Source organism: Cavia porcellus, unplaced genomic scaffold (genome assembly GCF_034190915.1).
Source record: "Cavia porcellus strain 051 isolate PalLab524CR breed Dunkin Hartley unplaced genomic scaffold, mCavPor4.1 scaffold_16, whole genome shotgun sequence".
In the NCBI taxonomy this organism is placed as follows: domain Eukaryota; kingdom Metazoa; phylum Chordata; class Mammalia; order Rodentia; family Caviidae; genus Cavia; species Cavia porcellus.
In genome coordinates, this window is record NW_026947499.1 from 3417814 (window position 1) to 3445106 (window position 27293).

The 27293-nt window shown below is 45.1% G+C and overlaps 1 long non-coding RNA gene across 1 annotated transcript; it reads right to left on the minus strand.

The window, feature by feature from the left end:
- Nucleotides 1-20331: 20331 nt before the first annotated feature.
- Nucleotides 20332-26063, minus strand: LOC134470602 (uncharacterized). Its single transcript, XR_010039552.1, has 3 exons — nucleotides 25484-26063; nucleotides 24657-24744; nucleotides 20332-24359 (listed from the first exon to the last, which is right to left on the minus strand). It is a non-coding gene; the product is annotated as an uncharacterized LOC134470602 (long non-coding RNA).
- Between the last annotated feature and the right edge of the window lie 1230 nt (nucleotides 26064-27293).

A 27293-nucleotide genomic window follows, 5' to 3' on the forward strand; every position in this document is an offset into this window, starting at 1 on the left:
TCGGAAGTGGTGAAAGTGCTGGTAAGGCCCAGAAAATAAAGTGTGAAAGAAAAGTCAGGGATGGTGGGACGGAGCCTTCAGGAGGAGGCCGCAAGGAGGCAAGTGAGGAGCCAGGAAAAAATCTCAGGAATTGGCCTCGGGGTTAGCAGTGATGTCAGTTAAGTGCACAGTGACTGTCATCTAGATGTGAGCATCAGAACTGTGTTCAAGGTCAGGGCAGATTCTGCCTTTTTTATCACCATTAAAATTTGTTTTTAGTGGAGTATTATTTTCAGATTCTACTTCAAAGCAAGCTCAATTCCAGAATCATGCAATACTATGATATGGTTAAATCCAGTCCCAATTTCTTTTACACGTATTTTTGTAAAGACCCATCTAAAATCCATAAGTCTGTTTTAGGTTCATGGCATGAGCAGGAAACCAAGGTGCACAGAGCTGACATTTCTCAGAGAATCAAAGAATGACAGCAGCAGTCATGGGAGTGCATGGGAGTGAAATGTCAACACATATATGCAACTGACTCCTGGACTGAGAGACAATCTCGAGTGTCACATCTGATGCCCAGCTGTCCTCCTCCTGGAAACTCTCTGCCCTTCCAGAGGACAAAACATTGGGGTGGCTCCATCCAGCTAAGTCTGTGCTTGCTCGCACCTAGCATTGGCTCTTTTTAATGCAGCGCTGACACTGAGACCCACCCGTGTCTCACTGACTGTATCTCTTCCTGACACATTTCTCTCTGCTGTGTTACTAGGCTGCATAGATATGCAACAGTGTGCTTATGGTGTGCTTGATGACTCTGGGGAATTTTGTTTCTGGTGATTAGGGAGAGCCCTACCGTGAGCATGGTAGTTCACACATTTTTATGAATATGCTAATTCACGTTGGTAAATAGCTAGAAATAAATTTGTCAAACTGTAGTGGATACATGTGTTCAGAGATTCGTAACACTGCTAAGCAATTCTCCAAAATGTTTTAGCAATTTCAACTAAAAAATCTGTGATTTTAAAAATGTGTTTTGCTTCCATGAACATATTTTCTGTTAGATACAATTACAATGTCTTGGAACCAAGCCAATAATAAATAAATGGTGAAGTTCAGATCCCAGTGGTCACTGCGGTCTGCTCCGAATGTCCCTATGTGGACACTCCTCTGGAGACAGGACTTATGTGTCACTTATTTATTTCTCTAATAAGCAAGTTATTTACCTGGTGCTGTCTCCATGCTGTCATCTGTAAAACTGAGACATTTATGGCTTCCTACCTGATGAAGTTGCAGTGTGAATAAATGATTTATTATATGTAAAGTGCTTAGGAAAACACCAGGCACAATGCAAGTTCCTGGACATGTGAAGTGATAACTCATAACAGGAGGAGAGTGACATCTATTCTCCATTTCCTCACGTGGCCTGATGCCAACCAGTAAGTGGTAAATGGAGGCAAGAAGAATCTAGATTCTTAGGAGGTGAAGGCTGGAAATAGGGAGAATCTTCTTTCTTGAACACATCAGAGGTTCCTGAGTAACATTTGGATCACCCTCAGCTTTCTTTTTTACAGTTAGATTCCTGAGAATTGTAACAGTCATATACCTCAGCAAATCTTGGTTAGTTGAGCTTGTTGATAATTACGAAGTATGCTAAGTTACAGCATTCAAAAATGCAAGGAATAAAGAATTCCCAAAATACACAGAAAAGACTTTTTCAAATGTTCCATCCTCTCCCTCCCTACTCTTGCAGGAGGGCTCCCCGGCACTCAGCACCCACACACTAGGTTAGAATGAGCTACTTTCCTCTGTCCCTCTCTCTTCCCTTCTCACACCCTTCCTCCCTTCCTTCTTTCCTCCCTTCCTTTCCTTAGCTCCAAGCTGCTCATCAAAATGCACCAAACACACTGCTATCTTGGAGTTCTTCATTTGTGACTTATTTTACAGAAAACTACTTTACCCTAAAACCCCACAGTTTTCCTTGCTTACATCCTTTGTACCTGTACTCAAATGCAGCCTACGAGAGGGGTCCTCTGTGTCTGAGCTGACTGAGGTGCAAACTGTTCGGTGCCCACCCTGACTTGCACGGTGACATGAACTGGACTGCGTCACTCTGCAGGCTCATCTATTTTCATATGCCCTTCCACCGTGTGATTAGCTCCTAGAAGCGCACCTGCTTCACTTTGTTCCTGAATCCCCAGCATTTATAAGAACTCAGCACACACTTATTAACAGAAAATACAAAAACTATATCATAGAAATAGGCTGAAGTGCATTCTACCACCTTAGGGTACGGCACTTAATACTCAAAATGTGAGAGATGACGGCTCACACTGCCCTGCACTACTACCAGCTCAGCGCGTCTTCACCGGTTCCCCAGTCCTCAGACACACAGATTAATTCTCACTGACACATTGTCCAAGGATTTTGATAAATGCCAAGATTTGGGGACATTTATTTCTTCAGACGTTCAGTTCTTTAAAGCTTGGATACTAGGACAGCAGTTTGTCGTTGGAGTCTCATGGTGGCATTGGCTACGGCAGTCTTTTAGAGTTACACTTTGCTCAAAGTGCATGACCCATTCTCAGTGCGGACACACATGAGCCTCGCTGGCAACACACAGGCTGCGAGAACAAGAGGCACTGACCATGCTATGTGCCCGCACCGCTGTCAGGCAGGCCGGGGTGAGGTTGTTGTCCTCTACCTCCTAGTGCCTGAACAAGGTCTTCCATTCCTGCACCTCAGTCTGCTTTACTGAAAAGGAAATTCCAAATATCAAATATGCTTCCCACAATTCCAGCACATTCATCATAAAAGCTGAGGACGTAACTTACAAAAATATTTTCTAGAATGTTAACAACTCCTCCAAATACTCTGGCCTCCAGAGGAAGGGGTCTCTTGAGTATTTCTTTAATCAGGTTCCTGCTCAGATCTTCTGTTTCATTTCTGCCTTTGGAACTTTCTGACCCCAGACCACGGGTATTCACACAAGGTAAGGACAAAGGACCCACGAGTTGTCACATTTTTCAGAAAGATCTGTACTGAATAAGTAGGATTTCCATGACTTCAGAACACACACTTTTGTGGCTCTGACACATTTACATCAAGGATCAGCATGTGGGTTCCTGTTAGAAATGCCTGTGTTTTCTCCTGATGACTTTTAAACTAGCCAAGCAAGAGATGGCTCACACATATCAGAAAACGCTTGAAGAGGGATCTGATGTCAATGCTATGAGCACTTACATGGACTCTCTCTCATGGGCTGAGAGCTCCTCTCTCTGAAGGCCATAAATTCAGGTGCTCCAGTGCCAGGGAGAATTTTCTACAAGTGTCAACATGGATTAGCACCATATGGTCCTCCTGACAGAGATTAAAAATCAATCCCTTTCTCTGGAGGTCACTTGGGACCAGGAAGTAACTAAAAGTCTGTGTGGCAGATTCTTCCCCAGCCAGGCTTGTGTGGTTTCTGAATCTTTTATGCTAATTTATGTTTCTTAATTCAATAACAAACACAGATTACTGATTATTTTATACCCTGAGAATCTTGGAAATTGATCATTGTAATGGATAATATATCCTTTTTTTTCCATTTCCAGGGTCCATGTTCTCTAGTGCCAGGAACATTGGGACAGATACAGGGGCAATTAATTATTAAGTTAGAGTTACAGATAGTGCATTACTTCTGTGTCTATACTTTTCCTGTTCTACACCATATCTATCTGTCTATGTATCCATGCATCTGTCCATCTGTTATACCCACCTCTAATATCCACACCCAATCTAAGCTCTGTGCCATAGCTTCTCTGTGTCTGTGCTCCGTACTGTAAACACAGCTGCACCTGTAACACTTATCTCACCTACCTGTCTTCCTTCCCTACAACTGCGTCTGTCCAATATTTCTTCTATACCTGCATCCGTATCTATATTTCCCCATAGACACTGACATCTACATCTACCCTAAATCTATACTACACCTGCATTTTAATCTATATCTGTCCACCTAGTTGAGTATTTTGGGGGCTCCTCTTTATAAATCTATTATGGCCCCAAATGGTTGAAAGAGTCAATAAAAGTTTCTGAGCCAAAATATACATCTTTTCAAATTAAATTTAAATGTGAATCTAGCAACTGTGCTGATTCGCAACTTTGAATACTGGCTTCTGGAGCATCCTTTCACCTCTGTGGAGACAGGCTGGTGGGGAAATACACAGCTGAAGACTGCAAGTGAGCCCTGTACTTCCTCATACATAAGGACATTACGCTAAGTCCCACTAACGCAATCACATTAGAGTCTACAATCACAGCCGTCATAGCAGCTCCCTGGTATCAACTGGGTCTTATGGCAGAAGAAGATAAATTTAAAGAGAAACATCTATCATTGCTCAAATTGAGGTCAAGTCGCTCACACAGCTAGGAAAATACCAACCCACATACCTGTCTGTCTCTTACAGAAGTAGATAAAAAGAGATTTATATTCACATCTACACATCATGATTTTATCTAACTATATATTCCCATAATCCATTCTCCACTGCACAGTGAGAAAGTTAATAAATCCAGGAAGATGATTCATGTGCTTAAAGTCATCCAGGAACTTTCTGTCCTGAATCCCTCACGGACTGGCCGGGCCGCATGGGCAGCTCCTGCTCCTCCTTGTTCCCCACACACCCCTCTTTCTCACTACTGCACGTATGCTGCCCCTCTCTGCACACTCGATGGTAGAAAAGCTTTGTTGGTGCCAGCAGAGGAGGCCTCTCTGTGAAGCTGACAGTTCTCTGTACAGGTTCCTGTGTGAGGAGAAACCGGCCTTGCAGAGAGGGGGAGGGCATTCCAGTTACGATAGTTAACTTGCCTGTGTCTGATTGATTGGTGTGAGTGCTGCCCAGGGGACTAGTGGCACATACTTCTGGGTGTGTCTAGGTGTGGCATGGAGGTGCAGCTGTGTCTAGCCCCTGTGGAAGTAGGTAGCTTGGTAGGGAAATTGATAGCTGAAGAACTGTGCAGGAGTCCTAGGATTCTTCTTTCAAGAGGACCTTACCTGGAATCACACTAAACCAGAGAGGGTCTTGATTTCAGAACTTAGCATCACATCCCTCACTGCTACCTCTTGGGCTCTGCTCCCTGCTCTGCTTCCGGACTGCCATGAACTGAGCAGCCATGCTCCCCACACCTTCCGTCATGATGATTCTGACAAACAGAGCAGCCATTGTGGACAGAGAGTCCACAGCATTCTTGAGAAAGGCCCTGCAATCCACAGGATCACAGTGTCAGCCATGGTCTTAGTTCCTCTATCTGATGTTCACCATCTGCTTTTCGGCCTCATAGTATGTCATGCAGTTTACCTGCATGCTGGTTGCCTCACACAGTACAGTATAAATGCCAGGAGATAAAAGACTGCTTAATTGCTCCATTTCATTCCCCAGTTCCTGTACCTGAGAGGCTCCCTGCCTATGACACACAGCAGAGACTGAATGTCTTGGGAACCAGTGGACTTTTTCTGTACCAGGTTTTTCCTGGTAAATTAACTGCTTCCTGGTGTTAACATCTATACCCACATTCCTTCTTACCCAAACTTGGGTGGATCCCTGAGAGCCCTTTCCCTCCTGACCTCCTTTTCCTTTACCTTAGGAGCCAGGATCATCCTAGAACTTCCCACAGTCTCCTTCTGTCCTCAGAAGAAGCCAAAGACTTCTGGATGTGTGATTGTCACCCTGTGACAGCAGTTGCTTATTGGACTTGCCAGGACCCGACTCCTGATTCTCAGTGTCTGTCTGATCTTTTGGCCAAAGTTCACTTTTCTGTGCTGGTTTCCTCATCTGCAGAAGCTGAGGCCACAGCCACGCTCACAGCCTAGAGCTGTCAAAAAGAACCAATGAGCCAACATGCACCGGGGGATCCCAAAGCTGTCTGACTTCTTATCAGAGCATAATTCAAAAATAGCCTTAAAATTACTCTTACAAGTCACAGCATTTGGAACCACCAGTCTTTTGTGGACACGCCCTAGTTTATCAGACTGAAGTGCACCTCCACGCAGGGGTGGATTTTCTTCCCTTCAGAATACTTTCAGTGAAGTTTTCACATGTTCTCATAAAATGGAATCATGTATCATACACAAAGCTTTGTTTCCATAGTCAACATAGAAGAGGAAAGGCCTTCCTGGTAAAAATTACTCCTAAAAGTCATACAAGTCATCCATAAATTGTACAACACTGGAATAGAGAGGATTCTTTCAAGTGATGACAGTTTTCCTGAATGTTCCCCTGGCTCTGTAGGGGTTCCCACCCATGCATTTAGAAGAATCAATTACTAGAGTCTGTGGAGCCTTCAGGGAAGAACATTGGTAAAAGAGCAGCCAGCCTGGGGGAGCAGGGACACTGTGGGTGAGGCAGAGTGCACAGCTGTGTGCATCTCAGTCCTCAGCTTCCCTAACATCAGGCACAAGAGGGATGCCCAGGAGTTCTCTTGTAGTATTCACTGCTTTTAGCTTTCTCCCCTCCCCTGCTTGATTTCCTTAATTCATTCAGCTCCTAAAACAGAAGAGGGTCCAAACCAGTATCTGCAGCTCATAGATGTGGCTGCCTCCACAGAAAGAATGGTGCCTTCACTTCCTTCCTTCTTCCTGGGAAGCCTAGTCTGGTCGAGAAATTTTATCTGAAAGCATCATTTGTGTCCTGTAATAAATTACTGTTACAGTGTCTCTTCTGTTTCACCTGGAGGCTGTGTTCTTTCTTTTTTTACTGGTTTTACCGTTAGGGAAAATTTTTCATGGCCTGCCATTCATCCTTCAAAGAGAAAACGTGTAGCTCAGCTTAGGGGTTTGGGTGGGGACCAGACAAGGGCAACCCCAGCCCCCAGCCTGTGACCTGAAGCTCAAGTAGGCAGGCATCTCGGGCTGGACAAGGCATCACCAGCTGTCTGCTGACCTGCAGGCAAACAGCCTTGCCCAGCTGCACACCGAGCACTCCCCTCGCCCTACGACCAAGCCGTTCAACACGAGTTTATGGTGAGGCCAAGATCTGTCCGGATCTCCCAGGAATCCTGCTGCAGACCTGGCAGAATTATTCAGGACAGATTCTGGCTTGCACTAGGGAACAAACACCATGCTGGGGCACCAGAGTAATTTCTTTTTAATAATGTCTCCTATTTTTAATTTTTTTTTTTTTTTTTTTTTTTTTTTTTTTTTGGAACAGTGGTTGTATAGATTTTGACTTCTGTCATTTGGTTTGTTTCCTCTGTCCTGCATCTCTTTCTTCACTGGTCTTTCAGTCGTCTCTGAGATTTACAGGTGAGTGAACACTGGTGCAGTCTTTCTGTTTTGCCTGGAAACTCTTTCTCTCTCCTCCATGCTTTCTCTCCTGTCCTCCTCTCCAGCTTCCCAAATTCTAGGCGGTCATCTTGAGTTATTCAGTCTTGCTTCTATGATGTGTCTGTTCAGATACTGCTTTGATTTGTCCCCTGTCCCTCCTAAATTCTCCTGCTACACAGGATAAAACCACCCTACTTCATAAAACCCAAGCTCTGTGCTAGATGTTGTTACACAGCTATAAATCTTGCCCTATGGTTAGAGATTCAAAGTTAGCAGTAACCACAGATCACCAGTTTCTAGGCTGTGCTTGCTAATATTGTTAATACTAATTGTACTACGTTAGCCAAAATGCAATACTTGTTGAAATTAGTTGTTCACCCTTGTTGGATAACACTGGTAAGTTGGAGTCACAGTCACCTCGACAGCCTGGTACCCAAGGACTGGGTGCTGAGCCAAATAGCAGCATAGCATCTCTACTAAAGGGGGAAGTAGGGTCCTGGCCAGCTTCATCAAAAGAGGAAAGAATAGACATTTCCTAGGAAATATTTGATACCAGTGATAAAGTTATCTAACACAAAAAAATTACAAACAACATAGAAAATTAAAAAATAGAACATGATAAGATATGAAAGCAAAGGGGCTGGGGATTTAGCTCAGCGGCATAAGCACCTGCCTTGCAAGCAGGCAGTCGTGAGTTCGGTCCCCGGTACCGATAAAAACGAAAAAGACAAAAAAAAAAAAAAAAAAAAAAAAAAAAAAAGATATGAAAGCAAAATGTAATCCAGACCTCCAGCCCACCAAGCACAAATTCAAGGGACAACGATACAGAAAAAAGCAGAAGCCATCCACCTGGATTCACTGCTGGGACAGTAAAAGGAATGTGAAAAATATATGTGAAGCTATAGAAGAAAACAAAAATAGTAGCACAGATGAGAAAGATAGAGGGAGGGAGAGAGAGAGAGAGAGACAGAGAGAGAGAGACAGAGAGAGACAGAGACAGAGAGACAGAAAGACAGAGAGAAAAGAGAGAGAGATTAACAAAAGAGATGATGACCATAATGAAGGACTTGCTTTGCAAATCTATGTAGATTAATAAAATAAGAGGAGCACCAAAAAAATAACAGAAACCATGAATGTATGAATGTCCAACATAGGACAAAATGGAGTCCATGAAAAAATTCAAATAGATATGAAGGAAATTAAAAGTTCCATTCAAAGTTTGTAAAACCCTATGAAAGGAAGATAGAGTATCAGACTTGGAAGACAGGATCATGTTTAACATTCATAAAGAAAGGAAGGTCTCTTAAAAAATAGAAAGGGACCGTGAAAGACAATCCAACTGCAAGATGATGAAAAAATATCAATAAAAATGTGAGTTCAGAAAAAATGGCATAAAAAGATTTCAGAGAAGTAATGGCAGAAAATTTCACAAGTATGGAAAAAGAATTTGACATCCAAATAAGCAGAGTATACAGAACTCAAATGAGTCATGACCAAAGTAAGTCTATACCAAGCCATATAATAATCAAGATTCCAGAAAGAAAATTCAGCACAAGAACCGAATACTAAAAGCTGTTAGAGAAAAGAATCAAATCACCTATAAAAGGAAGCCCATCAGAATCACAGCAGACTAGTCAACCTATAAGTCAGGGAGAGCTTGGAATCAAATATTTAACCTCTGAAAAAAACAACTTCTAACACAGATTGATGTACCCTGCAAAACTAACTTCCAGAAATAACAGAGAAGTAAAATACTTCCATGGAAAAAAAAAAAAAAAAAAAAAAAAAAAAAAAAAAAAAACAACTGAAGAAAGTTATGACAACAAAAGTAGCCCTCCAAATAGCTCTGAAAGATATTCTAGAAAAATAAAGCAAAGACCACAATTCCAAGGGACTCAATAGAAAAAAACCACCAGACAGGGCAAGCAATTAAATAGAGGGGACAGGAGTCAGCATTGCCAAGCCTGGTGTTTCAGAGGAAGTTGTGTACGTTTCTCTGTGTGCGTCCACACATCAGTGGTTTGATGACCCTCATTTTAAATAAATGGGAGTCAGGGGATAAAGGTGCAGCCCACATTCTTGGCCTCCTAGCAGTGTGGACAGGAGACCACCTCCTCCTTTCTAGCTCCTGGAGGGACTACTCAAAGGTCTTCGTGCACACCAAGGACGCTTAAAGAAACACAGGCTTTTTGAATTCAGAAGTGAGTTGGAATTAGAAAAAGGGGAGTGGTTGTGGAGTCCCCTGCAGGGACAGTGGCAGAGGACAGAGCTGCACAGGATGGTGGATTCACTGCAGCAGGCCGATGCAAAGAGACTAAAGGTTCCTATGTGACTTGTTGTTAGGGAAATAAGAGATGTTATATATAACTAAAATGGAACTTTTCTTATGGTTGAAAATGATATTGAGGTGCTTTAAAATGTTTCCCCACAAAGGAGCAAACTTTATTCCTTTCCACATTTTCCTTTCCTGTCCTAAACGTCACAGTGCATTTTCGGTCATAGATCTATCTACCAGGGTGAGGAAGAGCATCCTCTGTGCCTCCAGCTCATCAGAACACAATCCCAAGCAAGCAGGAAGATGGGATGGGTTTTGCTGCCATCAGGGCTACCAGCCCAGTGCTAGGCACAGGGAGAGCCTGTGGTCCAAGTCCAGAGAGGCTGGAGCTCGGAGGCAAATGGAACAGCACCAGGCCTTCTGGAACACACGGGACAGGATGGGGTGCTCACACACCTGAGGCAGGGTCACCACCCCTATTAGGTCTGGGGGGCTCCCTGCAGCGGGACTGCTGTCAGACACACTGGAGGGCCGAGAGCAGCTTTCTTTCTGTCCTGTGTTCTAACAGGAAAACATGTATTCCTACTGAATGAACCTGTTCTATCTTGCAAGTTTCTGATGTGTGCAGTCTGGTGTCTGAGTCTCACTGTACTGGGGTATAAGGGAAGCAGACCCAGAGAGGTGAGCTACTGTCCCACGAGCTCTGGCCTCACCCATTACCACACACGGGCTCAGCCAGGCAACACCACTGCAGCCACGCCAAGGATATCACATCCAAGGAACAGGCTGCGGGAGGGCAGGGAAGGGGCACTGAGCCCAGGTAGGGGCAAAGGTGGGAATCACAGAACACTTGGAAAATGCAGATGTACAGAAGGAAGGAAGTAAAAACAATTGGCAGCTATGCCAATACTCAGGTGCAAAATTCACAGATTCCCCTGCAGGGCTCCTGGTCTTTTGTTCTCTGAATTTTGAACAAAGAAAGCAATTAGCTTTCAGTAATGACTCGTGACACGATGGGCATGTTTTATATCAGGAATGTGTTTATTAGCAAATACTTTCAATAATTTCCTTTTGATGGCTGGGTACTAGTTCACCAGGTACATCAACAATATATTATGTGACCCATGAAACATAAACTCCAATATTTATAGGATCCATAGCGGCAAAGCAATTTCTGGGTACAGGCGTGTGAAGGGGAAACGCTGCCTGGCCCAGGAGTGCGTTGTATTTAACCACAGCTCATTCCGGCCATGGTAGAAAGCAGAGCTGATGGTCGTCTGGGTCTTTCCAGGCCAGCCAGCCTTCCAGAGTCTGCTTTATGGTTTTGTCTGTGCCTCCTGGCGCATGGTAACTTTCAGGGTATTTATCAATGGCTCTGCACATGGCTTCAGTGTCTGGGAATGTTAAAAGTTTACTCCTCATAGACCGGGGTCTGGCTTCTGCCAACTGCCTCGTGCCTGGTAAGGGAAGCGATGGAGCTAGTGGATTCCAAGGTCCCCAACACCAGGTGAAGAGAAGCAGAAGAGTCTAGTGACTCTTGTTAGTCGGGAGCAAACCTGGGAAACACAGGACTCGCTGATAAGCATGAAACATAGTTTCTCTGCCCCCTGCTCCCAGGTATTTGGGGTGTTGGGCAGTGCACCCTACAGCTCTTTTGGAAGAGAAGTCATGTCTGGATAGGAAGTTCTTTTTCCCTCTCAGGGGTAGACTCTGGGGTCCAGGAGTGTAAATTGTCCTCACCTGTAGGCAGCCTCTGGCTTCATGCACAGAAATGCTTCAGCTTGGTAAGGTGGTGCACATCTGTAATTGCAGAATTCTCAGAGTCTGAGGCAGATGGATCATGAGTTCTAGACCAGCTCCAGCAGCTTAGTGACCTAACAAGACCCTGTGTTGAAGTATAAGTGGTCTGGGGATGTAGTTCAGGTTTAATATATAGTAAATAAATACATATCCTGGAAAGCCTAGGATATCAAGGTGTGGTATTATGTTAATTATCTCAGGTAATGGAAATAGGAAGGATGGTGTTGTAGTCAGGGGTGGCAAGGAGAACAATTACATACAGGACACAATTTACAAAATTATTTTATGATGGTCATCCAATGTTAATACAAGAAATCTTTTCACAACACTAAAGACCTAAAAAAATGCAGCCAAGCACCTGGCTCCCACAGCAATACCCTGCATGAGTCAGATGAAGACCTAGAGTTCATGACAGTGCCTCCCAGGAGTCCAACTGGAGGTCTAGAGCCCACAACAGTGACCCATGCAACTCTGTTTTATGGATCTGCAATGGGAAGACCCAAAGATCAACTATGGAAGTTACAAAGTCGAAGCTAGTGGGGTGAAGGATCTGTGCCGACAGGTTGAAGGTTCTGTACTGGAGCCAAGAAGCAATGCTCAAAATAAGGACCAGGGCTCCCTGAAAAGTACCACAGCCATCCTCAGTTACAACGAGGTCCCAAGCTCCTCTAATGAGAACAGTGTGGTTCATATCAGGAAGCCAGCTTCCCTTGGAGATTAAACAGCTTCCTCTCCGGAGCCAGGAAGTGATGCTTGGTTTAGGGAGCAGAGCACCCCCAAAGCAAACCACAGTCACTCTCAGTGACAAAGTCCCAAGCTTCTCTGATGGTAATAGTTTGGTTTCCTATCAGGAGAACCAGCATGACAAGCTCTTCCAGGAGAACTAAGGACTCCAAACACCAGCACTTAGGAGAACTCACAACACAGTGCTCTTCCTCTCTAGGTCTCACTTATATACTGGCGACTTTCCTCAGGTGGGCCATCTACACTCAGCACCGTGCTGATTCAGTTTAGCTGGTGTTAAGCTGGCCGTCAATTTTTAGTCCCCAGCAGGTGGTGTGTGTGGACCTGGATTCTGTCAGCATGTGTGGTGGGTCAAGTCTATGCCTGCTATTGGGCTTGTTTCGGCTCTGTCCCTGGATACCTTCTAATAAGCTCTTAGTGACAGTTGTTCCCCGCGTTAGGTGGGAGTCACCCTGACCCCGTCTTCACCTCCCAGAAGACAAATCAATTAAACTCCAGGGCTTCCTGGCCTGGCCCTGTCTCTGTTGCATCCTACAAGTCCCGTTTCATTTGCACCCTTGGAAAGGGCTCACCCGGATTTGTTTCTGCAGATGTTTGGTCATCCTATGTCAGAACACGATGAATTCTGCTGCCAGCAGCCCCCCTCTTAAAGCCAGGTGCTGAGGGGCTGAGTTTGCTCCAGATGCTCCTCCCAGAAGCCTCTGCTGCTGAGCTCCCCAGATTTATTCAGGTTTGAGGCCTTTCGGAGCTGTAAGGAGACTGACTTCTTCTTTAGACCCCAGTCCTGGATGAATCACACAGACGCACGGGCCCCGAAGTTACATGAGGTTCACGTGGAGAATTCCACAGTGCTGGGCCTGAACGCTGCACGTCCTCTGCTGGCCCTGTAGCCCACTGAGCAGATGTGAAAAGCAGAAACTTCCTCTAGTGCACATGCACTCATGCACAAGCCCATTCTGTTTTACCCCAGTGTTTACGTGGCTCCTGGAAAAGTCCTGGAACGTAGAAGTCCTGAAAGGCATGAGTCCTTCTGTGAATAAAGCCCCAGAGACCCTAAGTGAAAAGGTTTACTTTGGTTTTATTTTTTCACCTTCTTAGACCTAACAATTCAGAATACACGGGGATTAATCTGGAGGGCAGTAAACACCCCAACCCCAGGGAAACATGGGGACATCCCTGTGTCTCTGTCACACACCTGCCAGGCATGTGTGAGCATCTCCACTACAGCCAGGTGATACGCAGTCCTGCTGATGGAGTCTGGGGTTCCTTAGGGCTCACTGTCTTGGCTTCCGTTTTTACTATGATGACTCCTAGCTCGCTGTGAGATTTTCCAAAGTGGTTTTTTGGTCATTCACAGTACTGGAAGGTCGTAATGACACTCTTCCTCCTGGGTGAGTGGCTTTGTTGCTTTGTGGCAGCTACCTTGTTCTGCATTGATGCCGGCCCGTGAATTCCTCCCTTGCTTATCTGGGGAACAGTCCGAAGCTCCCGGTGCAAGATCCAGTGAACAGGGCGGCTGAGGTCGCGCAGTCGCATGTTTACTGGTCTGCTTTCCCGCTGGATGGCGCTTGGCCAAGGCGTTCACTGAACTTTTGATCATGACTCATAAAAACATGAAAAGAGACTTCCAGCCCTGCTTCATAAGGAGTCACATAAGTCTGTTCCCAACAGGAGGAGGGGGCTGTTCTGAGGGAATTCACAGGGCGATGGTGGCAGAACTTGTCAGGAATTTAATATTAATAAACACTGGGCTTAAAATGGTATTTTACTTTATACGCAGTTTATACCCCCCCCACACACGTGTGCAGGAGGCCATACACCCCTCCTTTCCCACGGCTTCCTTCCCACCACCCCACACATACTCTTGAGCACCCCCATTCCCTGAGATCTCGCCTGCTCCTCGCTGAGCGCATGCGCACAGGCAACTGAGCTGGAAAATTCCAGCTCCACGCCATGCCCCGCCCACTGCCCCCCCCCCATTGGGGCCAAATACAGGTTGTGAATGACACTTGGGGTACCAAGTGAGTCCCCAGGGGAGCGCTGGGAGAGCAACAATTCAATTTTTAAAAATTATTTATAAAATTTTCCTATTAGAATTCATTCTTCTAATCCGATCCTTCGTGGTGTGCATAAGTGGTTTTCAGCTTTTTGCCGCGAATCCTGACATTCACAGAGGTCAGACGCCCGGGACTTGGGGAATGGAAATGGGCCCCTCCGCCAGGCCCTCACTTTATCTGGCTAGGTGAACACCCCTCGGGGCCCCCGGCCCGCCCTGGAGGGCACCCACCCCTTCCTGTACCCTCCTTAGAGCCACCCTGCAGTGGCGGGGTCACTTTAGGGCGCAGGTGGTCCCTGCACGCCTGGGCATGGTGTGTATGTCCCGTGTAACCATGCACCCAGGCCCACGATGAAGTTCAATTTATAAAATAGTCCCAGTGTGAGTGAACCACAATAGGACAATTATATAATGAACTGTAATAATATTCCGTGGCTCAATGTTCGGTGTATTGTGTCCTCCGCAGCCTTTTTGTAGGAAATGCCTGAAGAGCTCTTGGGCGTAAGAAAGTGGCCAGCATGGCTGCTGCCGTGCTTGGGACCATAAGTGGGGAACAGTGTATCAGCTGGTGCTCAGGGACCCTGGGGACCCTGGCCCGGCTGGTTCTCAGAAAGAGCCGGAAGGAAGGCCCTCTGGGTCACCATGTGCAGAAGGGATTGTGATTTGCAAAGTGTCATTTGTTTTCCTCTGGGATTTTCCAGTTTGTGTCTCCAGACTTCGGCTCACGGCGAGGTGCTCACACTGCAGACAGTGAGACCGTGAAAGGGAACACAAGCGTCTTAGGGACGTCTTTAGTGACGCTGGATTCTGACATGCAGAGAAGCAGCGCTGTCCGGATCGCCTGAGAAACCCTGTGCTCTGCAGAGTGGCTTCCGAGGAGATCGCTCCATGTGCTCACTGTCACCTCTTATTTGGGTCTTTGATGTTTTAGTAAATCTGGTCATACTTTAGTCATTAGAAGCTTTTCTCAGGTGTTTGTTTCAAATTGGCCAAACAGCCCCCATTGTAAGCCTGGTGGGTTAACCCGACACTGCAAAACAGAAGCTTGCAGGGCTCAGCCCTGTTGGCAGGAATCACTCTGTAAAAACCTCCGCTATGAGTCAGGTGTGTGCACTGCAGTGCCCTCAACACTTGTCTCCCCATCAGGTCCCCAGACACCTCAGAACCGCAGCATCCTGGCCGCTCGGTGGCCAAGCCTGCAACCTCACTGCACGGTCCACGTGTGTGTCCAAGCCCGTCTACTGCAAATACTTTGCATCTGGGAGCCACTCAACAGTGGTGCAGGCCTGCAGGGCTCTGATGGAGACCAGGAGTCTGTGAGTTGTGGGCCTCAGCCAGGAAAATCTAAAGTGACAGGAGCTGCTCTCTGCGGTGAAGCTGTCACTTTCTATGAGGTGGACTCACGAGTACAAGCTGGGGGTACGAGTTCTCACCCCTCTGAGAGAACAACCTGCAGCCTCGTCTTCCATCATTCTTCCCCTTTTAAAAACACTGTCACACTTTTCTTTTAAAAACACTTAATCTATGGATTACAGTCACTTGGAAATAACTAGAACATACTGTGTTTAAAAATGAAGATTAAAAAACTGAAAGTACCCTCATCCTACCTCCAAGAGTTCTAATAGTTTATATTTTGGTAACTTTTCCCAAATAGCTTCAGTCAATAGACTGACAAATAGATTTCCCTTCACTAAAGTGGAGGCTTCAGTTTCTAGGCCAATTTAATGTCAAACAACACTTCCCACATGCAGGCATGGAAAACCGCAACCCAAATGTAACAGACAAGAGGAATGAGGCTGACGAGGCTGCTCTGATTCAGGTCCTGCAGGGTGTATGGGGTTGCTAGTTGGTATTCTCCTGACTTACCCCCTGGACCATCTCCTGGCCACTCTCAAGCTGAGCTCAGCTCCCTCCCAGCAGAAGCAGTGCCCCCCGCTGTGGTGCTTGTCTCTCCAACACAGCTTCACAATCCCTGGATGATCTTCCCCATCCTCCTCCCATCTTCTAGGTTCGGCTCCTCCCATGAGGTCAGTGGTCCATCAGCCATGGAACCTCCCACTGCCTGAAGCCTGGCACTGCAGTGTTGGCTCCTCAGTGGAGGACTCTGAGGCCAACTGCAGCCCTGGTGCCCATCATAGGGGACTGCAAGCTGATCAGAGAGAAGCCAGGGTGAGGTGCGCTGCAGAGAGGGGGCTGCAGGAACATATTTGCCAGGTGAGGATGTAAAGAACCATTTCCCCACAAAGAAAACTGCCTTTTAGAAGTTTGTCTTCTTCCTCCTTCTCCCTCTCTCTCTCTTCCCTGGGGAAAGAGAATTGAATAAGCAGTTGACTACAATTTATATCAGTGGCATTGGGAGCTTTAAATGCTTGTATAATTTTTGTTTTAGTTTTAAGTGATACCTTTTAAACAAACCTGCCAGCCTATGAGGATGTGTGCACTTTGGCATCTCTATGCCCTTTTCTCTTTTGCCTTTGTTAAAAATGATTAAAATGAGAAATCTAAATATCTCCTAGAAGCCTACAAGTTAGGGATAATTGGTATTATTAGCTCAATGCCTACCAAAGTAGAAAAATTTGTGAAATGCATATGGACAAATTATGAATTTTATACTTCAGCCTTGTGTAATTTTCCTATTAGGGATATGAATTACTGTAATTCTTTCTTCTGAAGAAAATGGAGATGTAATATAAAATTTCCAAATGGAATGAAAAAGGGACAGAGGCAGCATGTCAGCATTACATTAGAAAACCAGATGATACCGAATATATATGAAAACAGCTGTAATTGGCTGAACACCAGTGAGGACTTTCCTCCCATTGGCTTGTCTTACAATGATGTTGCACTTACCCATTGGCATCGATGGCATTTGTGGAAGTTGTTAAGACTATTAGGGAGTGGACTGAGCTTTGCCCAGATCCCTTCTCTGAGCCATGCCACATTCTGTGTGAGAATCTGCCATGAGTTTCATGTTTAAAGCAAGAAAATCACTCCACCACCAACCCCCCACAACACAACCAGCAGCATCACCATCACCATCACTGCTACATCTCCATAACCATAATCACCACTGACAACAACAATAACATTATCAGTGCCATCACTACCACCGATCCCTTCACCACCACCACTAACAACAGCATCACCACCATCATCATCTCCACTGCACCACCACCATCAACAGCACCATCAACACTACCACCAATATCATCATCACCACAAAAACCATCCACACCATCACCACCATCACCCTCTGCATTACAAACACTGTCTCTACCACTGTCACTAAAAATACCACCATTAACACCATTATCATCACCACTATCACCACCACCACCATTACCCCCATCATCACCAACATCACCATCCCTATCACCACCATCACTATCACCATCACTGCTACCACTGTCACCATCACTGGCACCATCATAACCACCGTCACTACCAACACCACCAATAGCACTACCATGACCACCACCACCATCACCAAAATCACCACCACTGTTCCAGTCACCTTGTTTTCTTGCAGGCTTCTTCTATGAGACACTCCTGGGGGGCAGTTGTGCAGATTTTACTTCCCATGGACTGAGGCAGGCGTGCTGCTTCTCAACACTTTATTTCCCTGGTTCCATGTCCAGTCTCTTCCTGTGCGCTCTAACTATGGTCACTGCTGAGTGGCCCCAGGTGTGTCCCCAGTCCTTCATTCCTAGTCAGGTCCTGAGCTAATGCTTGACACTCTTTTGTATCCCTCAAAGCTATAAATATCTATGCCAATAATTACAGCACGGGAATTTCTATGCTATTCCTGTGACAAATGAATATTTTAATAGGGAATAGGGCTTCCTTGGCTTGTACCAGAAGGGGATCCATATGTATAATACACTGGTTTATATATGTGTGCAAAAGTAAATAGGTACACACAGATGTCTATTATTTGCACACTCTGAGGCTATTACCCATTCACTTATTCATTCATTCCATAAATATTTATCGTGCATGTCAGTTAACTTTTACTGCATAACAGACCACACCATTTGTAAACAAAAGGGATTTAAAAAGAACTATTAGTTTGCTCAGGATTCTATAACTGGGAATCTGATCGTCCCTCAGCTGTGACGAGCTCATATATTTACAGTCCTCAGGGGTACTGTGGTCTTAATAGGTGTCTGTTGTTTGGTGCTGGCTCTCCCCAGCGGTGGCAGGGTGGCAGGACATGTGCTCTGTCATCCTGTAGGCCACCGTGAGCCTGGGGAAGGGACAACATGCAGATGAAAGCCACAACAGATGGGCTGGATGATTTCAGCTTCTGTTCCTCACTCCCTCTTCATGGCACCCAGAGGCTGATCCTATGCAAAGTCAGCTTGACAGCACCTGTGACCTCTCTCAGGTGGGACTTCCAGCCCATGACACTGAAGAATTTGCTGAAAGCAGCCCAGGCAGGTGCATCCAGGTCCCAACAGAAGCCAATTCCAGAAGCTAAGTTTTCCCCAGAGCTTTGACGGGGTCAGAAGCTGTCCTTCCTGAGGACTGGCCACGTGGAGGCCTGGGTTCTCAAAGAACCACTGAGGCACCTCAGACGGACTTTACCTGCGAGACTCGGGAGCCCCCTCTCTGTCTGAAGCTGAGCCGGTGAAGGGAACCTCAGAACCAAGCCTTGTATTCATGAGTTTGCAGGTGGAGCCCATGTCATGGCAAAGTGTTAATGAATGAAATGCTCACTGTATCACTGTTTTTTTTTTTTTTTTTTCTTTTTAACCTAAACACTTACATGTTCTCAGCACAAATAAATAGCAAGTAATAAGGTGATGGGTGTGATTTACTTTTTCTTACAAGTGTGTATAACAGTATTGCCTTGTATACATACATATATATATGTGTATGTATATATATATATATATATATATATATATATATATATATTATTACTGTTGGTGACAGTTTAAATAATTGAATAAAATTTCAAAAATTTCAAGTTCAGTTTTGCTGCTGAGCTTTGTCCCACTGTCAGGTCCCTTGGTGAGTGCTGCCCCTTCTGTCATAAGAGGACTCATTTCAGACTGGGCTGGAATTGTCCGGCATCAACCCTGGTGTGAACCATGCAGGGGGGCCAGGGTATCAGCCTCCAACCTGCTTCCTCCTCAAAGACCCTAGAGCCAGGGCAGAGTCCTGCACCTCTAAACCTGCCCAGTAGGTGGGTTCTGCAAAGCATCACCACGAAACAGAGGTCCTGAAAGAAGCTAATAATTGGGGTAGTGAAATAACTTATTACGGAAACATTTGCAAAAGTGAAAGGAGAGAACTATAAACAACTCACTGGGACCAAAGGTGCACGTGGGTGGGAGCACGAGGAGGTGGTGAATAAAACCTCACTTACCTAGCTTCAGATTTTGTTTGAGTTAGAATGATTCTGTGCTCATTTAAATGGTGCTAGCTTGCTCTGGGTAGCACCTCTTATTTTTAAAACCATTCTAAATTTAGACACACTACTGTTAATAGTGTGGACAACAAGTTTGGTTTTGCATTGACAGTCAAAAGTGAAAGTGTTAGGGGTCACACAGGGACTGGGACTGACTTTCTTTAAAGCTGCTCCACCAGACATAAAGAGTCACTTTCCTGGTCACTTAAGAAAGCTGAGTGGATTGAGGATTCCAGGGAAACTTAACTCAGAACAGGGGCAGCTGCTGCTTTTGCTCTGTGCCACAGATCTCTTCCTGATACCTTCCTCAGGGATTTTGCAGTTTGTATAAAAGCTTTCTCTATCCTGCAACTGAGTAGTACTCAGCTGGGTCCCTGAAGTGCAGTGTGTTTTAATTGGAGAATGAAGACTGATAACTACGTGGACAAGTGTGAACTGACTGGGTGGTGAGTGGACCTTACATATGTATGCCCTAGTAACCCTCTCTCAGCCCTCTTCTCCTGGATTGCCTTCAGGAAAGCCATCTCTAACCTTGTGAACATATTAACTGCAGCATGGACCTAGCAATTGTGACTCAACTATCTAACAACAGAGTCATAGTTTCCCCATATTTATTAATCAAACTTTATCCACAATGATTCACTTTGTTGAAAAATAAATTAGTCTTGGTTTGCATTTCCCTAAGGACTAAATGTGTTGAATAGTTTTGCCCATAAGTCCCTGTTGCTCATTTGTATAGGGTCTTTGTAGAAATATCTATTTGAGTCATTTGTACATTTTTATTTTTAAATTGAGCTGGTTGGTTGCTGAGTTTAAAAATTAATATATTGAAATGCTACACCAGATAAGCCAGATTCAAAATATCATACACTATAAGACTTCATTTAATTGACACATTCAGAATAGGTACATCCACAGACACAGAAAACAGACTAGTGGTGATCGCTGGGGCTAAGGAGAGCCCATACTAGAAGTCACCTTCTGAATCAGGGCACAGCCTCCTTGGAGCTATGAAAATACTCTGAAGCCAGATGCAGGTTACGGTTTTATAATACTGCGAAGGTGCTAAAGGACACTGAATGGTATGTGCTAAGATGCTTGATGCCTGTATCCATTTTACGTCCTTAGCCTTGGGTAATCTGAGATGGATGAGGTGAAACAATTCCAAAACTTTGCTTGAGATAGAATTTCTGAGAGTCTTAAATATTGATTTTTTAAGAAAAATAGTAATATAATAATAATGTATTAGTTGCATTTTTCTGGGCCAATATTACTGTGCTTATCATTATATTTATGGCAGAGATGTCTGGTTGTCCCCAGCATATTTTCTCCTTTTTGCTTTGTGTTTATTTTGAAATAGAACATTTATTATTGAACAAATGACTCAGATGCAGACCACATATTCCAGGATCTCTTGCAGCTAAGTAAGGTTGAATGACTGGGTTGTGGCAGCAGAATAATGCATCAGTGATCTGGAACATGCATTTCAAGGAGCATGTCAGGTCCTTGCTTGGTTCCCTTTCCAGGTGGCAGATAAGTGACATGCAAAGTCTCATTGTGGACCAGTCCTGAAAACTCCCTAAAAATGGCTAAGCAACAAAATGGTAAGGGTATGGGTCCTTTATGGCTTGGATGGCAGTCAGGCTTACAGTCCAGACTTTCACTTAAAGAAAAGTGCATTTGTACCTAGTTTATGTCTATATCTTAATACAGCAGTAGTAAAAAGAAACAAATAGACAAATTCTATTCCAGATTTCATGGAGCTTAAATTGCAAGGAGAATAACTTCCATCGCATCATTTTATGAATCATCCTCAGATTAATTTCCCTAACACATCATTATGTAACCTTCATGTCAGCTCTCTGACATATCATTCCAACGTCACAAAGAAAAAATCAGGGCTTAGAGATGTCGTGTTTCTCTCTAGGTGATACAGTAATAAGTTGACTCTGGATACAAATGCAAGGCCATCTGCTCCCAATTGCATGTGGACTTTCATTCATTTTTGCCAAGGTGGCAGTGCCAGGTGGTCTTGCACAACACCTCTACTTGGTCCCATGGAGCTCTGCTGAGGCATCTGTGGACAAACACACAGACAGTCGAGGTCTACAGGTGATTATGATACTCTCCCATGAATAAGGAGAGGGGGTTACGTTCAGGCTGGCTATTTCTCTTCTCTGTGTTACTGTTTCCTTTCACGACATGGACTATGAGGAAAGAATTTCCCTGGAAATATAGATGCTGCTGGATTTACTATCCAGCTTGTGTCCTGATAAATCCATCATAAACTGGACATACCCTGAGCTGAAAATGCACTGAGGCTACCTAACTCACCAAACTTCAGAGCTGTGCAACAGAGTGCACTGTAAATGTTGGTTGTTCATGATTGCCAAGTGCCTGACTTCATTATTTAGGTCTAGACTGATGCAAAGTGGGTGAGATGGAGATTGTATAAAACCAAAGTGTTTTTAGTATTGTTTTCCCCAAAATGTCTCTTTCAGTGTAATGGTTGATTCTTTGTGTCAACCTGAGGACAGAGAAGTTTAGAAGCTTAACTAGGAGGCTTAGCAGGAAGTCAGGGTCCTCATTTTGCAAACATCCAGAGCCTGTGTAGGAGGAGGGCATGGAGAGGATGTGGCTGCGTAACTGATTACAATAGAAGGGAGGAATACAGACTGCCTCCTGCCTTCTGCTCTTTGCTGTCTTCTGCTGCCTTGAAGTGCTGCCCCTGTACTGTGCCACCCTGCCTTGCAGTCAGTTGATTATATACTGAAAGCTCCACAACTGTGAGCCAAATAAATCTTTCCTTCTTTAATTTTGAGTGTTGGGTATTTTGACTCAGCAATGAGAGAAAAGTAACCAAGAGGCTCTCTACCGCAGACATGTGATTGCTTCACATGGCGGGGTCTCTTCTTGGGCTACACACACTGGTTTCCAATCCAGCTGGCAGAGCCACCCTCTCTGTAGGGACAAGAGGACAAAGCAGAAAGTGACTGTGCTCAAGGTTCCTGTCAGTCTCCTGGCAGCATGGAGGACTTGGTGAAATTTTGAGGCTGTGAGTTGCTCGCTTATTTAGAAAGAGTGAACAAAAGGTGACTCTGGACTGGCTTGGGGATGCAGCTTCCTGGGCTTGGAGCTCTTTTGTAGCAGCATAGGCATGAGAGACAATTCCAGAAGTGGGTGAGGAACAAGCCTCTGAGACTATTTTGGAGCTGTTGTTACTAAAGTGAGAAGTCTGGAGAATTTGTGAATTTGCACAGGACTTTATGTCTGGAGTTCCTGACTACAATCACACAGGGGAGGAAGTATTTAGACAGAGAGCAATGCTCATTAAACAGCTGTCCTGTAACCCCTGGGGTGATACGAATGAGCTTTATTCTGAGGGGTCCTCCTGAAACGAAACTCCCCAACCTTCACTAGCCCAGCAGTGAGTGTCTGGTTCTAAGACCAAGGGAGAGGGCATGAAGAGCGCTGTTAGAGATCAGGAAACAGGCGCCCTTTGACCTACAAGCCTGGACTCGCACACTTGAGAAAGTCATCTAGCCTCTGCGTATGTAAATAAGCTTTCATGCATACGTAATCATTCTCCCTCCTACACTGGGGGTACATTGAGTGGATGAGTGAAAACATACACAATGCCAGGATTCACGTGTATCTGTGTTTCTGTCCTTAGTAAATACTCATGCACTCTGGTCACTACTTTTGTGTCTTGAGGTGCAACACAAACAACAAAACACAGCATTGCTGGAGTTCTCCTCCTCCACCGCTTCATGGACAGAAGATTCATTCCTGCCGTCCAACCCAAGCTATGATCTTTTTCTTCCCCTGTTAAGTCAAGAATTTTCTTATCTTCACTTTTTAAAAGGCTTTCTTTGGCCCATCTGAAAGCCAGCATCAGTCAGTACTGTGGTGCTTTGGGGTGATTATTAAGTAAAATACAGTGAGGTCGCCTGATCACAAGCACCATGTTGCCCTGGTGGTCAGTCTAGTACTGAGGTGGCTGCTAAGTGGCTCACTGGTGGCCAGCAGGTACACCACAGGTGCACAGGCAGAAGGATGATTCCTGGCTCAGGGAAAGGAGTGGGATGGCGCGGCACTCCAGCCCCGGGGTCAGGAAAGCACAGAATGCAAACCAAGGAACAGGCCACTTCCAAAGTGCTCTATTCTGGAACTACAGAGCTGACCCTGCGTAACCGAAGCCGTGGGAAGCAGAACTACGGACAGCAGAACCATGGTATAAGTTGCGGGACCTGCGGAGAAGAAGGTCTCTAAGCTCTCAGTGGTTGTTATTGCTGTTCTGTCCAGCAGAAAATTCGCACTTACTAACACAGCTGGCCTGTCCAAAGGAAAGAAAAATGATCCAGACAACGTTTCACCGTCTCCTACCCCCTCCTCTAGATAAAGGTGGGTGGTATTTACAAAGAAACGATGTATATAGGTCAGTTGATGTCAGCCACGCTGCTGGGTTCCGCTCTTCGCGTTCAAATTTCTCACTTCCTATTGGCAGAAAATGTCAGCCAAGGGAGATGCAGCTCCGTAAAGCGTGGGCGCGGTGATGAGGGGACGGTGTGGGGGTTTCAGAAACAAGGCCAGCAGCTGTTTTTTTAGCTCAAGTCAGCAGTTTTACAATAAATACAAAGTGAATATGTTTACTTTTGGTTCTGTGCTGGGAACACTACAGAGGTTGCGCTGTCTGGTTCTTGTTTAAGTTTACATAGTTCACTGATGGCAGCAGCACTGATGGCTTTATAGAAAGATCATCTTCAAAGGCAGGCCAGTCCTTCTAATAAAAATAAACTTTCATTAGCAAGAATTATTTTTAAAATATACTTATAAAAAAAAATCTTCATTGTTTTTGTCAATAAGACTCAACATCTTGCAAAATCAGGGTACTATCATACTGTTTAAAATTCCCCAAACAAAAAAGAGTTTAAGTGCCAGGGGTTTCCAACTGAAAGGAGCACATGAGAATGGTGCTCTGCTCTGGGGGTGTGCCCCGGATTCCAGTCAACCACACTTGTTGCTACCCCAGTTCTCTGTTTCCTGGGCTCTTAGCTGGGCATATAAGGCAGTCACACACCTGCTCACGCTCAGCGCTGCATAGGACAATTCAGGACCCAAAGTCCCTGCCAGCTGGCTTCAGATTCCACCTAGGCAGTTGGGAGGCTCTGGTGAGAGAACCGAGAGACAGAAAGGAAAGTCTGGGTTGTCCCTTGCTTGGTGTTGTCCCTCCAGTCAGGTGTTGAGCTGAGTCTGCTCCAATCCCTGCTCCCCCTGGACAGGACTACCTGGCTACATCTCCCATTAGGGAATCCAGCTCCCGATGGGTGAACACCGTTTCCTCTCTTGTTGCTCTGACCAGACAATGTGGGAGGAACTGGAAACACAGCAGAGAGAAATGCGGAGGCAACCCTGCCCATATAGCACCTGCAGTCCGGTAGGTGAATCCCATTATGAACAATAGTAAAAAGCATGCCAGACAGAATTTATGTGCTCATGCAATGCTTTGGAAATAAAAACCAAAGTATAACTTACCTGTATGCATGCCACTGGAAAAGTCTGGTGCCCTCCACTGGGTAATTACAAAAACCATTGTGAATTCACGTTTCCCTGGTTTCCTCCGTACCCGCATGGCAGATGTAGTGACCCCATTCTCACACACCTGGCCACTCAGAACCCTCTGGGTTCCTTCCTTCTAAGATCAGATAAGGACCCAGAGCCATCTCCATCACTCTTTATTTCTCCTCAGATTAATTTCACTTAAATATTTTGCAGGTTCAGTTGACCGGAGAGGAACTCTGCACACATCATGTTGATTCTCCGAGATAAGCATTGTCCAGGTAGGGAGAAATTCTAAGGGCCCCACAACCTGACCACAGCCCACGCAAGCTTTGCAGGTGGTCTTACCTGGGAATGGTCCCACGGAGAGTATGGTTCCTATGAGGAGCATGGTGCCAGCTGGAGAGTGCGCCCACTGTCTGCTACGACTGGTTCACTTACACCACCATTCAAAGCTTCTTCTTCACTGACTTTCTGACTGCAGTGATTGTTCTGTTCGTTCTGAAGAGGGGTGCAGCTAAGCCTTCAGCTCTGACTGCTGATTGTGCCTGCTTCTTCACAGGTGCTGCATACAAAGTAGGGGATTTTGTCCTAAAAGTATGTGCACAGTGTGGAGATGTTCAGTGCGCTTCTCCAGTGCAGTCCCTTTTTCCTCCCTTGATGCCGTCATTAACCTCAAGCTGAGTTTAAGCATCCTCAGTAGCTCTTCTGGCTATGAGTGCGTGATTATCCTGCCCCCACTTGCAGCACCAGGTGAGGCTGTTCCAACAGGAGAGCTGTCACAATTAGACTCAGCATTATCAGCTCTGATGGATTCTGATATTTCATGAAAAGAAAATCTATTCCTTGACATTTTACCTCACTTGGTCTAATAAATCATTTGCCAACAGAAACGCCAACAAGAGACTTTAAAAAATTATCCCCATCAGCTCCATCACTTCCTCCCACTTAGAGGACAGAACCTACTTCCACATTGCTTCCTCCCCAACAAACTGTTCGAAATTAATGCTGAATTAAAAGCGACAAGCTGCTTGCTTCTGCCAAATGGAAAGGAATGTTTGGATACAAAACAAATATTTTTCCCTGATTAGAGATTTTGATCGTGTTAATTTATCTGCATGATTTTCCTATGGTAGGTCATGCCTGGCAGTGCATTTGATATGGGAAAATAATTTAAAATATTTTATGGGGGTAGACAGATTAGAGAAATAACTGAAATATAGGATGCAGTCACGGAACCTGCTCAGATAATTCACATTGCTTGATTCAGCAAGAGTTTGCTCGTTTTCAGCAGTGGTGAGTGGGCACAGAACTTACAAAAATTGCCCTGCAGTAAATGCCCTGGGTTTCTTTGTAAACAGGAGCAGTTAAATCGAAGGCTCTGGGAAATATATGAGTTTGCATTTTTTTTGTGGGTGTCCTGAGAGTCACTGGAGTATCAGGTGTTTCAAAAGGGAACTGGGTTCTGAGGAGATGCGCAGGGTATGAAGGGCTGCCAGGGAAAGAAGCATATGCCCTTCTAGGAGGGGACAGCTGGCACCCTTGAGGACAAAGGGAACATCTTTAAAGCATGCCACTGTCAAAAACATTGCTAAGTCTCAGAAAATACAACAAACAAAATTTTGAAAAAAAATCTGAATCTAAAAGTAAAATTCTAGTTAGAAAACTGAGCAGTGCCTTTTAACATCAAAGGCTGAGATCCTGCAGCACAGAAGAAGTGTTAACTCTCCAGTAGCTTTAGCAAACATGGCTTTTTCTGTTTCTGTTTTTTTTTTTTAATGGTTTAGACACAGCCAGCAAATTTTTTAGAAACAGTGTCATTTGAGGTTTTTTTTTTTTTTTTTCCTTACGGGATAGAACTTATACCACTGAGCTAAATCCCCAGCCCCTAGAGACATTATCAGTTTGTCACACAGGAAAGTGTTATCCCCAACCAACAGGCAGTATTTGAGCCATGTGTGAAAGGCGCCGTGCTCCGTGGCCTCACTGTTCTGAAATAATGTCGGAACAAGAGGAGCTGCTCTCTCTCCAGATAACAAGCAGCAGCCCCTACCTGCGTTGACTGTGGATTCAGCAGCACCACAGTCTCTGAGGGACGCCTGCAGCCACGGGCCCATCACGGCCCCAAGGTCAGGGCTTCCTGTGAGCTGGGCTTCCT